Consider the following 17,227-nt stretch of genomic DNA (forward strand, 5'->3'; position numbering starts at 1 on the left):
CCTAAGCAACTAACTAAAGTTTACAAAAGAAGTGACTGTCTCAGGACTACCACATACCTAGAGACCTTTCATAATTATTTGGATGGATGACGTCTCTATATCAAAGAACAACTGTCAAGGCTTCAAGTATGGCAAGTGTGAGTTCTATGAGCTCAGGGACTTGTATGTAAGAGTTGCTCTGTAAATATTGTGGTAAGGGCGTAATTACACTAGCATAGAATCTCAGACCTCAAGATGCTGAGCTATACTATGAATGAAAAATAAGAGTCTTGACATTAATTATAAGCAGAACTGTCAGACCAGGCAATTTGTACGCCTCCCCACAACTGACCTTTAAAATATGACTTTTAATGGATATATCTGCATAATGGCTTTTCTCTGTTACTTTCACTTAGAGCTAATTGACTATAGATTGAGAAAGATTACAAATGGACGTTTATGGCCTGAGTGCCAAGGTATCTGACCATTCCTCTATGGAACATCAAATCTTCCAGGAAAAGCATAAAGTTTGTAGAAGCAAACTGCCTACTGATCTTTTACCACCCATTTTTGTGGGTCATTGTAATTATTGTACTAGGATGGAAAAGCAATGGCATTTTATTGTAAGTAGAAAAGTTTTAAGCATTTTTGGGAAGTCTCTCTCTGACTCAAGTATAGGCAAGAACATCACCTCTCTCTCAAAACATATAGTATTCCATGTGGCAAATTTCCTTGACTTATGACTAACAAAAGGGCTTAGAGCCCTATAATCTTTTAAATTATGTCAGGTTCCTCGTGGGAATAATTAGTGGGGTAATAAGTTTTGCTATTTTTAATAAATATTGTGGAAATTAAATAGGAAATATATATAACTTGACCAGAGACACACAGTTTGCTGGGAATATATATGGGACTAGAATTCAAATCTTCAGTCTCCACGAGTAATGCTTATTCGTCTGTTTATACATTTACTTGGTTTAACCACACTATGATGCTCTTGACAGCCAGCCGAGGAAATCAAAGTGGAAACCTGTTATATCAAGAAATAACTTTGTTGCACCGAGAGCAATGTGATAGAAGAATTGACCTCCCCAAGCCAAGCCAAAAAGTTTTCTAATAAAAAGTCAGACTATGATCAAACCAAGTTAAAAAGACATAATTGGTTGTACACACACTAATACATCATTGAACTCTCACTAATCTTTTAATCTATTTAATTCAGAACCCTTAAATTAGATGTAGAAAAAACTCATGCTATTAACCACAGCAGTGGAACAACCTATTAGCAATGGACCACGAAGTTACAACTCTTTCTACTCTTGTGATAAAGAACGATCAAGTGCTTTGATTGATTGGAACATCTTAGGTGTTTTCTAATTGCACACAGAAGCTGAATCTAATTTACCTTATTTTATAAGAATCACATTAAAATTATGTGAAGAGAAAAGTGTATCCTGTAGGTCACACTACATTATGATATATTCCAGGGTTAAAATAAATGATTGTCGAATAAATTTAAGTGACTTAGAGTGGAAGTAGGAAAAACATTCCTTTATCTCAAGCTATTCACTGATTAGTCATGGTCTGTAACTTATCATTTCTTGCTAAATACACACGTGTGCACACACACACATACTTACTATTCCTTTTCTCGTAGGTATTCGCATAGTTGGATCCTCTGAATTGTTTTAGATCCCAACTCAAGTATCACCTTATCCAAGAGTTCTTTGACTAACAAAAAGAATATTCTCAAACGTAATTACCCAATTTTATTAGATCAATTAATATTAAGAGTAATCTTGTATGTTTATTTGCTATTTTCTTTAGTCTTTCTGCATAATCAAAATGAAAGCCTAACCCGTTCAGTGGCCTTGTTTGTCTTAGTCACCCTTGGATTCCCTGTGCCTGTAATGACACCTGCCAAAAACATTCATTATATATTCATTTATTAAATGATTGAATAAATAAACTTTTACTATAAAAGTTTTGACAAAATGTTCTAAAATACATGACTTATAAGTCACAAAGACAAAAAACTTATTTCTAAAATCAACCAAGCATCTTTTGATAGGTGATGAAGCAGAGACTCAGAAACTAAAGAAACATGAATACATTAACAAGTGTGAACATTAGTAAAACCAGGAAAATGGGCAAAGTACCTTGTCTTTCACTGAAGTGTTTGTTTACTGTGTCATTCAGCACAGGTACATACACAATATTAAATCAATGGTTAGTTGATAAAGGTAATCAGTACCTCTGTCCCCTTTTCAATTTTATACAGGAATTCAACCAGCTGTGCATTATTTAAATACTGATCATCTATCTATCTATCCTTAATCTTTACTTGTATCCAATTTAGAAAGAAATATCTTCTTAGATAGACAAAAAACAATTAATTCTATGAATACATTTCTTAAGTTAAGGGCACAAGCAATAAGAACAGCACGTCAGACTTTCAGAGGAAATGATTTAAAGATTCTCTTTTTTTCTCTTTTTCGTGACTGGCACTCAGCCAGTGAGTGCACCGGCCATTCCTATATAGGATCTGAACCCGCGGAGGGAGCGTCGCGGGAGCGCCGCACTCTCCAGAGTGCGCCACGGGCTCAGCCCTAAAGATTCTTTAAAGCAGCTTGTTGGAACAAGAGAGTATAGAGTTGAGAAGACTGACTTCTGGTTTCCTCTCAGAGATCTACTGAGCTGGGAAGAGCATCACTTCCACTCATACAAAGAATCAAAGAGCTGGACAAATGGAAAGTCAAGAATTTTCTTGACTCAGGTAAGATTGCTGTGCAGCAAAGTAGTCCAAAATCTATGGAGAGTCAGACATCAAAATTCAGGGAAACTAGACATGTATACTCATTTATTTGAAACAGACACAAGTTGCTGGTAACAAGAGTTCCTCTAGAGAGGTTCAAGAATTTGTAGAGGCTGACCATGCACTAGATAAAGAGTGTGAACCCCAGGGGGCCACAGAACTTGGGGAGTGTGAGCTCTTTTCAGAGTTTTTCTTCACAAATCCCACGTGATATTCACAGAAAAAGTTGGAGAAGGTTATAAGAAATGATCTTTTGTGGTACTGACCTGGGAGAGGGAAGAGTATCCACTGCAGGAGAGTCAGCAACTGTCCAAAGAACCTTCACCCCTATTTCTCTTACGGAGCAAAAACTTTCATCTATGAGGGAGCAGGCAAAAAATAATATAATTTTAAGGATGCTCGTGAAAACCCATTGCAGATGAGAAGGGAAAGGGGAGGAAAACTACTCCTTGTGAGTGGGGAAGGAACATTCGTGGGTTCAGAAGAATGACTTAGAAAAGTGCAAGTGAACTGAGAAGTCCCCACATTCCATGGACACATTGCCTACCTAATCGGCCCTTCACACTCTGGATACCAAGTGCTAACTAACAGACAAGGGACAAGAGAATGGAAAGAGACCCCCTGAGGTGCAGCACCTAATGCTGATAGTGAAGCAGGCATTAAGAAAAAACTCTCTGGCAAGCTAGCTGTCACTATGTATCATTAAAAACCTCAAACACAGCACAACTTCTAACTCAATAGCCTGCACATAAGGCCTAGAAGAAAGAGCATGCCCATTCCTAGGCATTAAAACCATTTACCTCACTTTCTACTGTTCTGCACAAGATGTTTGGCTTTCATTTATTGTGAGAGCTAATAAAAATAAATAAATAAATATACAAACAAATAAATGCAGAAGGGGAGAAGACATAACAATTACAATAATTCCTTGAACTTGATAAGATAAGTGAACAGATATGATGTTGATGGGTGGGATGGAGGGAGAGAGAGAGGGGAAAAGGAGGAATTGGTAAAGGACCATGAAAATCAACTACATTGTATATTGATGAATAAAAATAAAAATAAATAAATAAACAAAAAGACATTTAAATGCTGAAAACAAACACGAAAATAACAACAAAAACATAAAAACAAAAAAATAAACAAACAAAAAAATAACAACAAAAACAAACAAAAACTGCTTCCTGACAACAAAGCAATTATCAGAACAAGATTCAAATATGACATAGATATTGGAACTAACATAGAATTTCAAATAACTATAAATAATATATTAAAGGCTCTGGTGAAAAGGTGAAAAACCTGAAAGATAAAATGAGTAATTTTAGCAGAGAGATAGAAACTATAAGAATGAATCAAATAGAAATGCTAGAAATTTAAAACAGTGTTACAAATGAAGAGTGCCTTTAATAGGTTCCTCAGTAGACTCAACACAACTGAGGAAAGAAAGAGTGAACTTGAAGACAAATCAATAGAAATTACCCAAACTGAAACACACACATACGAAAAGGGGGAAAGGTGGTGGTGGTGAACAGAGCAGCCAAAACCTGTTAAACAATATAAAATAGTCTCATATATGCATAATCAGAATCTGAGAAGAAGAATAAAAGAACAGAAAAAAATATTTGAAAAAATAATGGTGGGAGGGAAGGAGGGGATTTAGGGGAGCAATAAGTTGGGTAAAGGGCATGAAGAAAAATCATGATTTGTAATAATGAATATGCTATTAGTAAAACAATAATGATGGCAAAAAATTTTCCAGAATTGTATAATTGTATTTGTGTGACAAATAAATGGTAAAACTATAGAGAAAGAAGAAAGATCTGTGCTCACCTGAGATTTGGGTAGGGGTGGGAGTGAGAGGTGTTAACTACAAAAGGAAAGCGTGAAGGAGTTCTGGTGGTAAGGGACCCACACCATAAATAACGGCAGGGCAGCGGTTGATACATTCCTTTAGGCAACTGTCAGACCCCATGGGACTCAGCATCTGAAAGTGAATTTTTGCCATATCTAATTTTTAAAAAATCTCCCAGGGTGTGGGGGAAACTAGAGATGGAATTCAGACAGTGAAAAATTAATCTAATGGTATCACAAATCAATCACATAACCATAATAAAAGGAGTAGGAAGAAAGGAGCTAACCTAAGCAATTTTAACAAACAGTGTTTTGACGAGAAACTGTAAGGCTAAACCAACAGGAACTGTGCGCAATACTATATTCTATTAGGTAAATGTGTTTCTTACAGGAGTAAGAGTTACCATTTCACAAACTATGTATTTACTAGGGTTGTAGAAAAAAGTTAATATATGAGAACTAGATTCTCATTATTGAAGAAAGAACCTACAGAAAAGGGGGAAGACTAAAGTAAATCATGTGGTGAGATATAGATATGGACATAGTTTAGACTTAGACATAAATACATAGACTACAAATATAGATTGGAATTGGTGTTATCAGTGTAAACTCATAAAGTGATGATAGCTGATAGATGTAGATGATATGTATGTATGTATGAGTTAATATATGTACGTATATACATACATTTTCTAGGTTTTGTACACATATTTCCTGGGTGCTAGTCCCTGAGAGGGTCTAGAAGCATTGCCTGCTGAGAGAACCAGGCAATGAACCCACCTTGCACCCAGATCATGGTTTCTAAATATCATTCGCCAATAAGAATAACAGGGTTTCTTGGAGAAGTGGCTGATTCAAGTCTCTCTTACAGAATATACTCATGCAAAACAGCTCTGGAGTATGTGCATTGGCAGAAAGTAACAACGTGTTCAAAAACCAAAAGAATGATATGTGAAAAGGGCACAGTTTCCAACCTGAAAAAGCTCTCAATGACCAAAGCTGGAGCAATTTAAAAAGCAAAATAAGAAACAATAGTATTCAATTCCCCCTCCCCAAAAAGTAAATATTCTTTAGGCCATATTGATAAAAATAAATAACTGAATATGTAAAATAAATGGAAGAGGATAATTCTTCCTTAAGGAGAATTCCAATTAATAAATGTATAAGAAGTAAGGAAAATAGCATATCACTATTAGCACCACATTAATAACTGCTGCATAATCTACTGAACGGATGAATACTAAAATTAATGCAATAAAAGGTTAAGAAGAAACAATATATTTCTGTAGTCTTAAAGAATCTCCAAAGTTAATATTTATTATTTACAAGGAGAAAAATTGTGAATTTCCAGTGGAGAAAACAAGTAGATACCACCTTAACCAAGGGATCAAGATTAACATCTCCAATAATGAGACAAAGCAACATCATGTACCTTCAGGTATGATACACTGAGAAGCTACGGTGTTCACCTCCAGTATTCTTTTCAAATAAATAACCCAAATTTAATTATGACAAAACATTTTAAAAAACAACATATTAAGTTATATTGTACAAAATAATTTACCAGTACTCTTCAAAAGTGTCAAATCATGAAATGCAAAGACAGACTGAGATTGTCATAGATTGGAGAAAATAAAGGAGACATGACAAGTAAATGCAATGTGGTTATTCTGGATTCAATCCTGGAACATAAAAAAAAAAAAAAAAAAAAAAAAAAGACATTGAGTGGAAAAACTGATGTAATAGAAGTAAATTCTGCACTTTAGATAATAGTATTATTCCAATGTTAATTTGTTATTTTCAATAATTATACTAAGGGTATGTAAAATTTTAATTAGGAAATCTTTGATGAAGAGCATATAGAACATCTCCAGTATTTTTACAATTCTTTGTAAGTCTAAAATTACCTCAAAATAAAAAGTTATAAAAATACAATTATAAAAAGGGAGTGTGGCTTTTAAAGATTAAAAGCTGTGCTCAGACACCTGCCAGTTTATGAATTTGATGAGTAATTACACTTCTCTGTCTTCACTGTAAAATATGAATTAAAATTATCCCTGATTAGGTGGGGTTGACGTCTCCTTTTGTAAATACCTTCTGAAACTGAAAACTAAATATCTTTCCAGAGCAATAATTTTATTAGGTATTTTATTTGATCTTTAAAATATCCGCTAAACATTTAGAACCAAGTTAGGTAAATTAAGCAAGATTATGGAGTAATATATTTTGTTTTATTTTGTTTTGCTTTTTTGATGTTAATGGCAAAATTACATTTAAAAAATTATTTTGAGTGAAGAAAATGGGACAGTGTTAGTTTGTTTCCATGAAAATTGTGTGCTAGAAATGTCATGTTTCTTTATTTTCTGTATCAGAAACAATTTATCCTCCTGCTCCCTTCAAACAGATCTTGATAGCATAATTAGGCATTATTGGGGCTATATCCCTACTACTCCATTCAATGGAAATTAAACTAGCCCTGGGGCTTGTACATTTTCAAGTATGTAAGGAAAATGCAAGTCCATGAGAATCACCATTGTTTGTTTAGGTCATTTGCTAGATGAGGAGATGTGCTCTGAGTATGTATCAGGTACAACTGCTTCATGGGGAATGCAGAGAAGACCCTAAAATATATTCTGTACACAACAGCTTTGCCCAGACTGTAGTCAAACTAAACTAATCTAAGCTAATAGTGATTGCAAATAATAATAATAATAATAACAACAACAACAATAATAAAAGTATCAAACTGTGGTTTAAAAAATATACAAACAGGCAGCCACAATCATCATGTGAGCAGTCAACCACCACTGAAGCCACCACTGCCAAGCAGGAAACCTGCCAATGACACGGCCACAGCCACTGCTGCCTCAGGGTAGCCTGCTACCACAGCACCAGCCACAGCAGCTACTGCCACTGTACAGGCAGACTGCCTACCCCTTGACTGCATTAGCACAAGGAGGGGCACCAGAGGAGTCCAGGGAAGGAGAGTAGCAGAAGAAGCAACTGCTCATGCCAGATAATCAGACATCAACAGAGAGATATTAGAAATATGAAAAAAACAAGAAGGAATACAATAACTCTCAAGTAGCAGATTCCACAGAGCATGAAATCCTTGAAATGACTAAATAGGAATTTTGACTAAAAATCTTAAGAAAATTCAATGAGATGCAAGAAGACACAGTTACACTACACAATAAACAGAGCAAAACTATCCAGGACATGAAAGAGGAAATTCACAAAGAGATTAATACTTTAAAAAAGAATGTAGCAGAACTTGTGGAAATAACAGTCATTTAATTAAATGAAAAGCACAACTGAGAGCTTAAGCAGAAGGCTAGAGCAAGCAGAAGAAAGACTTTCTAATCTTAAAGACAACCTCTTCAAATCACTCAGGTGGACAAAAATAAAGAAAAAAGAATTTTAAAAAAATGAAAATTGAAGAGAGATAATAGACAGCCTTAAGCACACAAACATCCAGATCATGGGTGTTCCTGAATAGAAGGAGAAATGAAAAGGCATTGAAAACATATTTGATGAAATAAAAGAGAAAACTTCCCAGGTATAGGGAGCGACACAAACCCTCAGAGCCAGGATGCTCAAAGAGCCCAAACAGATTCAATCCAAAAAGGCCCTCTTTGAGACACATTATAGTCAAACATGCAAAACTCAAAGACAAAGAAAGAATCCTAAGAACAGCAAGAGAAAAGCATCAAGTCACCTTTAAGGGAGTCCTGATCAGACTAATAACAGCAGACTTCTCAACAGAAACTTTACAGGCCAGAAGAAAATGGGATGATATATTAAAAACACTAAAAAAAAAAAAAAAGACCCTGCCAGCCAAGAATATTATATCCAGCATTGCTGTCATTCAGAAATAAAGGAGAAATAGTGTATTTTCCAGACAAATGAAAACTGCTAGAGTTCACCATCACACAACAAACTCTACAGGAAATTCTAAAGTAAGTCCTGCATCTGAAACCTGAAAAATGATAATCACCTTCATGAACACACAAGAAAGAACAAAATGCACTGGTAAACAAAAACGCACATGAGAAGAAAAAGAAACTAAATCTTACCACCTCAAAAACCCAACAAACATCCAAGACAAACAACAAAATGGAAAGAAAGAAGCAAAAGATATTTAAAACATCCAAATGAAAATCAATAAAACGCCAGGAATTAGATAATACCTTTCAATAACAAGCCTAAATATAAATGGATTAAATTCCCTACTCAAAAGACACAGACCAGCTGACAGGATTGAAAACTAGACCCAGCTATATGTTGACTAAAAGAGACTCACCTCACCTATAAAAACACACACAGACTAAGAGTGAAGCGATGGGAAAAGATATAACATGCAAACAGAAATTAAACATAAGCAAGAGTAGTTATTCTTATATTGGATAAAATAGACTTTAAACTGAAAAGTAGGAAAAGAGACAAGACCACTATGTAATAATAAAGGGACCTATCTAGCAAGAAAGCATAACAATCATAAATACATATGCAACCGACATCAGAGCACCCAGATACATAAATCAAACACTATTAGACTTAAGGAAAAAGATAGACTTAAATATGATAATAATGAGGGACCTGAAGACCCCTCTCTCAACACTGGAAAAATCATCTAGGCAACAAATTCACAGAGAAATATAGGATTTAATCTACACTTTAGACCACCTGGACTTGGCAGATATCTATACAACATTTCATCCAACAACCACAGAATACAGATTCTTCTCATCAGCACATGGAACATTCTCCAGATAGACCACGTTAGGTCACAAATCAAGTCTCAACAAATTTAAAAATAAAAATAAAATCATTTCAAGTATCTTCTCAGACCACAACTGATTAAAACTACAAATAAATAATAAGTGAAACTCTGGAAACTATACAAACACATGGAAATTAAACAACATACTCCTGAATGACATATGGGTTCAAAAATAAATAATACAGGAAATCAAAAAAATTTCTTGAATCTGATGAAAATAAGAAACATCATATCAAAACCTGTGGAATACTGCAAAAGCAGTATTAAGAGGTAAGTTTATCATTGCAATAAATACAAATAAATTCAAATAAACAACTTCAAAGAACTCAAAAAACAAAAACAATCCAATCCCAAAATTAGTGCACAGAAATAAATAATTAAGATAGAGCAGAACTAAATGAAATTGAAACTTAAAAAATGATACAAAATATCAATGAAACACAAAGTTATTTTTTTGAGAAAATAAATAAAATAGACAAACCATTAGCTAGGCTAAATTTTTTTTAAAAGGGCAGGGGGGAGCGGGGAGAGAAGGCCCAAATAACAAAAAGCAGAAATGTAAATGGAAATATTTCAACTGATGCCACAGAAATACAAAAAATTATTAGAGACTATTTTAAACAACTATACTCCAACACATTTGAAAACTTGGAGGAAATGGATAAATTTCTGGACACATAAAAACTACAAAGACCAATACAAGAAGAAATAGAAAACCTGAACAGACCAATAACAAGCATTGAGATTGAAGCAGTAATTAGCACTCTCCCCCCAAATGAAAAGCCCAAGACCAGATGGTTTCACCCCTGAATTCTACCAAACATTTAAGAGGAATGAATACCAATTCTCTTCACACTATTCCCAAAAATTGAAACAAAGACGAAAAGACCATTTTCCCCTAATTCTATGAGGCCTGCATCACCCTGATACCAAAACCAGACAAAGATACACCAAAAAAAGAAAACTATAGGCCAATATCTTTGGTGAACATAGACTCAAAAATCCTCAATTAAATATTAGAAAATAGAATACAGCACCACATTAAAAAATTATAGACCACAATCAAGTGGGATTCATCCAATAGATGCAAGGATGGTAAAAATACCCATCAATAAATGTGACACACTGCATCTACAAAATCAAGGACAAAAACCATACAATTTTCTCAATATATGCAGAAAAAACATTTGACAAAATTTAACATCACTTCATGATAAAGACTCTCAACAAATTAGGTATAGAAGGAAAATATCTCAATACAATAAAAGCTTTATATGATGAGCCCCTTGCCAATATCATACTGAATGGGAAGAAGAATGGGAAAAAGACAAGAGTGGCCACTCTCACCACTCCTTTTTAAAATAGTAGTAGAAGTACTAGCCAGAAAATCAGGAAAGAAATAGAAATAAAAGGCATCCAGATTGTAAAAAATGAAGTCAAATTGTTCTTGTTTGCAGATGACATAATGCTATATATAGAAAACCTTAGAGACTCTACTAAAAAAGCTCTTAGAGTTGATAAATAATTTCAGTAAAGTTGTAGAATAGAAAATCAACATGCAAAAATCAATAGTGTTTTTATACTCCAATAACAAACTAGCAGAAAATGAAATCAAGAATGCTAGCCCATTTACAATAGTCATAAAAAAGTCAAATAATATAAAATACCTAGGAATAAATTTAACCAAGGAGGTGAAAGATCTCTACAACAAGAACTACAAGTCACTGTTGAAAGAAATTAAAGAGGACACAAAATGATGGAAAGACACTCCATGATCTTGGATTGGAAAAATTATCATTATGAAAATGCTCATGCTACCCAAAGCAATCTACAGATTCAATACAATCCCCACTAAAATACCAATGACATTCTTCACAGGAATAGAAAAAATAATCCTAACATTTGTGTGGAATAACAAGAGACCCTGAATAGCCAAAGCAATCCTGAGCAAAAAAATAAATAAATAAAAATGAAGCCAGAGGCATAACACTACCTGAGTTCAAATTATACTACAAAGCTGTAGTAGTCAAAACAGCATGGTACTGGCTGAAAAACAGACACTCAGTCCTATGCCACAAAATAGAGAACCTAGAAATTAATACAGACTTACAGCCAACTAATTTTTGACAAAGGCTCTGAAAAAATACACAGGGGAAAAGACTGCCTTTTCAATAAATGGTGCTGGGAAAACTGGACATACACACATGGAAGAACGAAATTAATGTACCTCTTGCCATGTACCAAAATCAACTCAAAATGGATTAAACATTTAAATATAAGACCTGAAACTATAAAATTCCTAAAGGAAAACATAGGGGAAACACTTCGGGAAGTAGGACTGGGCAAAGACTTTATGAATATGACCCCAAAAGTACAGGCAACAAAAGGAAAAATAAACAAATGGGTTTATATCAAACTAAAAAGCTTCTGCACAACAAAAGAAATAATTCACAGAGGGAAAAGTCAACCAACAGAGTAGGAGAAAATATTTGCAAACTATGCTTGTGACAAAGAGTTAATATCCATAATATACAAGGAACCAAAACAACTTAGTTAAAAAACAAATAACCTGATTAAAAAATGAGCAAAGGAGGTGAATAGGCATTTCTTAAAGGAAGATATACAAATGGCCAACAGACACATGAAAAAATGCACAACATCACTCAGCATCAGGGAAATGCAAATCAAAACCACATTAAGATATTATCTCACACCAGTTAGACTGGCCATTATCAAAAACACAGAGAATAGCAAATGCTGGAGAAGATGCAGAGAAAAGGGAGCACTCCTACACTGTTAATTGTAAATTAAAATTAAATTAAATTAAATTGACTGTAAATTGGTACAGCCATTGTGGAAAACAGTATGGAGGTTCCTCAACTACAGGTAGAACTGCCATAAGATCCAGCAATTCCATTGCCGGGTATACACTCAAATAATGGAAGTCATCATGTTGAAGGCATACCTGCACTCTCATGTTTACTGAGCTCTATTTGCAATAGCTAAGAGTTGCCATCAACCTTAATGCCCATTGTTGGATGACTGGATAAGAAAAATGTGGTATATTTACACAATGGAAAACTACTTTGCCATAAAAATGAATGAAATACTGCCATTCACAGCAACACGGATGAACTTAGAGAAAATCATGTTAAGTGAAATAAGCCAGGCACTGAAAGAGAAATACTGCATGTCCTCACTCATAAGTGGGAGCTAAAAAATAAACAAATAAAAAAAGAAAGATACAACAATCTCAATGATACATTGAACTTCCAAAAGGAGAGAACAGAACTGAGGTTGACAATAATAGGAAAGGTGGAGGGAGCAAGGGAAAAGGAGGTAATTAGTAAAGGGCCACAAAAAATGATTACATAATGTAATATTTAATATGCTAATTATCCTGATTTGAGTATCACATATTGTGCACAGGCATTGATATTCAACTCTGTACCCCAGACGTATGTATAGTCAACTATGTTTCAATAAAAATAAATAAATAAATAAAGTAAAATAAAAAGCTTACTTTTTAAAAAGTTACTGTTAATAAAATAAAAAGATAAGTTAGAGACATGGAGAAAATATTCACAATGCACATATCTTTCAAAGTACTTGTATGCAGAACATATATTTTAAAAACTCCTATGCTTCAGATATAAAAAGAAAATAACTATTTTTTAAATTGTCAAAATAATTAATTGGATACTTTAAGAGTGGCTAATAAAAGTGTGTTAATTTGCATCGTTAGTAATCAGGCAGATGCATATTGAAACCAAAATAAGATGTTACTTCACATACACTGGAATGGTTACAATTAAACAGACTGTATACTAAATATTTGAGAGGAAGTGGAGGAACTGGAAGTCTTATGCATTGCTAATGGAAATGTAAAATGGTAAAACTACTTTTGAAAATAATGTGGTTGTTTCTTATAAAATTAAACATACATCTACACTATGATCAGTAATTTACCCAAGAGCAATAATAATAATGTTAAGTAGTTCGTAGCCGCTTTATTCACAATGGTAATGTAGTGTTAACAATTGATATGCCCACCGATAATTACATAAATAAATAAATAATGCTATGTTCATATAATAAAATACTAGTTAGTAATGAAAAGGAAAATCATACAATAACTTGGTTGAATCTGAAAAATATTACTTTAAACAGAGACCAGACACAAAGAGGCAAATATTATATGATTCTAAACAGACAAAAGTAATAAATGGCAAGAGAAACCAGAACAGTGGTTTAATCTGAAAATAGTAGCAAGTTTAATTAGCTAAAAGAAAGAGGATCTTTTAATATTTTGTATCTTAATAAAGATGATGGGTTTCCATGGGTTTAGAAATTGGTTAAAATACACTGAATTATACACACAAAACAGATTAATGCTATTGTATATAAATTATTTCTCATTAAAAAACAGTATGGGGGATAAAAACATCCAAGTGTATATGTAATCTCAATATATGAAAATAGACTAAAAGCTGCAATTTAAAAGTAATTGTTTGACTATGCTTTAGCAAAATTCTCCTGTACACTATATTTAAGAGGCATGAAAATGCAGAACAGAGCAGTAATGGCAACTGGCAGCGGCAGTAGTGGCGACCCCTTGGACCAGGTAAGGGTCCCCTGCTCATTCTCCCCTCAGAGCAAGGCCTACTTCACTTTGGCCTCTACCAAAGGTCACCTGCATTTGCGGGAGATAGCCAACAACCAGCTGTATCAGGAGTATGTGCCTTCCTCACACCTCAGTGGTGCCTGCACCTGTCTGGCCCGGGTGCCAGCATGGCTGCAGGCCAAGGAAAGTCCCCAGAGGAAAAAAAGGAAATCAGAAGCTGTAAGAATGACTGATCAGATTGACTTGTTGGCTCTTGGTATAGCAGTTAGTAGCATTTTATTATATAGTACAGTAAAAGGGGAATTACCCAGTAAATTAATAAGTGGTGGACATGACAACAGATTCAATTGCATAGGGTGGCTTCAAGACATATAGTTGTTCAGATGATAAACACATTGTAAAATGCAACATGCAGACGTGCAAAGTCAAGTGCAAATGGAAAGGTGACAATAGGAGCATCAGTTCCCTGTGTATCAGCCCAGATGGAAAGACATTGCTTTCAGCTGGTCAAACAATCAAACTGAGTCTTGGAGACCAATGAAGTCTACAGACACTTCACGTGACACGCAATGCCAGTTTCATCACTTACATTCACTACTCTTAGACTGCCTAATGAGAGTCAACCCTTTGATGGAATTACAGGTCTTTATTTACTATCTACAGCAGTACATGACTGGTTACTTAACGTCTGGCAGGTCTGGTCAGAAAACAAAGAGAAGACTGCAGTGATGTCTTTTACAGTTACAGATGAACCTGTCTATATTGACTTGATTTTGTCAGAAAACAAAGAAGAGCCTGTCAAGTTAGCTGTTGTTCACAGAAATAGTCAAGTTCATCTCTTTGAAGACGTATAAATGAATACTGCAAGAAGCCTTTGACTTCAAACTGCACAGTTCAGATAGCAATGTCTGGGAAAGGCAAGAAATCAACACCAAAACCCATCCCTATTCTAGTAGCTGGTTTTTGCTCAGACAGAATATCAGTGGGGCTCATATACAGCAACTGGTTGCACCCTACCATCAAGCAAGTGGCTTTAAACTCCAAAGAAACTCATATGTGTTTAGTAAGAGATGTTTCAAATGGCTGGGCCCCAAAAGTAGAAATGGCTATAACAAAGGTAAGAATACCAGTAATGAATTCTGAAGCAAATGTTCTTGTGCCTGGAATTCCTGGTCATCATGTAGCTATCAAGCATACTCCTCCCCAAACGAGGGAGTAGAGAGCAAGAGAAAATTAGAAGGAAATGAGGTTAGCATTGAAGAATGCCTGAGAACAATGAATAGAGATTAAAAAAAAAAAAGGAAAGGATGATCTACAGATGAATAGCTTTCTAGTTCTTCTCACACAGGGTTTAGAAAGTAGTGATTTTAAAATGCTAAATAAAGTACTTCAAACTAGAAATTTAAACCTAATAAAGAAGGCCATATTAAGGATGCCCCTGCATGCTGTTGTTCCATTGTTGTAAAAGTTCACAAATAGGTTGCAAGGATATCCTAATAGTGCTGTTTTAATGGTTCCATGGCTAAAATGTGTTAACGGTCCATACCTATCTACAGTGCCTGACCTGGTAGCCCAACTGGAGACACTCTACCAGTTAATGGAAAGCAGAGTCAAAACTTGCAGAAGTTCTCACATCTTCATGGAAAGCTTATCCTTCTAATCACATAAGTTACATCAGAGAAAACAAAGGGAATGACTTCCCCTGGACAGAAGGCAAAGTTGGTGTATGAAGAAGAATCTTCTGAAGAGGAGTCTGATGATGAAATAGCAGATTAGGATTCTGATGATAATTGGAAGGAAGACAAAGAAGAGAAAGGAAATGAAAAAGAAGAGGATGTTGTTGGTGAAGAGAATAAAGAGGAAGGTGAGGATGCTGAAGGAAAAGATGAAGAAACTGGTGAGGACAGAAATGTAGCAAGTGAAAAAGAATTAAATGGAGATTCTGATTTAGATTTGGAAATGAAAGTGAAGAAAGAATAAGGACAGAAAAACAAGCCAGCCAAATCCTATAACCTCCAGCTCGCCTTGCCCAGTGCTGACGAGTTCTCCCAGGGAGGGTTGTCTCTGTGCCAGGATGCTATAATAGACATCATAAAAACTCAATGTGGTGCAAATCAGACAGGAAATATCTAGAACCAGGTTTGGAAATCAGTTACATAATTAATTGCCTACATAAGAAAATTTATGTCAGACTACTAGAATCAAAGTAATATGGATGCTAACATAGTGTATTGCATTTGGGCATGGAAATATTAGAAAATGATGTATTATAAAATACACACACACACGCATGCACACATGTGCACAAACAGTAAAGTAGGAAAAGAATATGGGTGATATTTTCCAAATTTACAAACTGGAGAAGAAGAGGGAAAGAAAAGTAGTTATGAAGGGCTTCAAATACTCATAACCTTATTGTATTAAAAGTAAAGTGTCTAAAAAAAATGATAGATTTCATTTAACAAGAACATGCTGTGGGGTTTCTAAAATTGGCCTGCCTCATTTTGTAGCGAGTAGAGGAAGAATATGGAAATATATGTTAAATGTTTAAAACATTTGTGGTACAAAGGAAACCATCCATGAATTTTTATTATTAGCCTCAATTTACAGCATGTTGATGAAAAAATCAATTTATATGTGGATACTTTGACTAAAAAGAAAGAACTCACTGATAAAGTTGAAGCCAGAGGAATCAAGGTTTGAAAAGAGAAATGATCCTGTCATTTGAGAATATCACTCCCATTCAGAGGCAATGACTGTGAATTTTGAAAAACAAATGTCAAGATACTCAGAGAAAAGCAGGTGTAATCCTCTGGGCAAAGGCTTTATAAGGAACTAAGGCTCAAGAGAAATTTGTGTCATTCTAGGTGAAAAAGAATGAAAAGCAGGTGATGAAATCAGAAGTGATCACTGTAAGAAAAGGTGGAGCTTTAGCTAAAAAAAATCATTTCAGCAACAGAAAATGCTTTCCAGTGATCTCTGACTTCAAAAGAAGGAATATAAAACAGCAAGAAAAAAAAATACTAAAGCATCATAGGACTGTAAAACAAGGCAAGAAGAGTTAAATCCCAGAATGGACTGTTACAAAGCATACTAAATACAATATAAGGCTTTTAAAGCTGTGTTTAGAATAAAAGGAACAAGACTAAAATAGAACCAGAGCTTGATTTGC

General features: G+C 34.6%; 1 pseudogene; it reads left to right on the forward strand.

Moving 5' to 3' along the window:
• Positions 1-14,013: 14,013 nt before the first annotated feature.
• On the forward strand, positions 14,014-16,035 carry LOC134371760 (WD repeat-containing protein 43-like; annotated as a pseudogene).
• The last annotated feature ends 1,192 nt before the right edge of the window (positions 16,036-17,227 follow it).

Source organism: Cynocephalus volans, chromosome 1 (assembly GCF_027409185.1).
Source record: "Cynocephalus volans isolate mCynVol1 chromosome 1, mCynVol1.pri, whole genome shotgun sequence".
Lineage (NCBI taxonomy): Eukaryota > Metazoa > Chordata > Mammalia > Dermoptera > Cynocephalidae > Cynocephalus > Cynocephalus volans.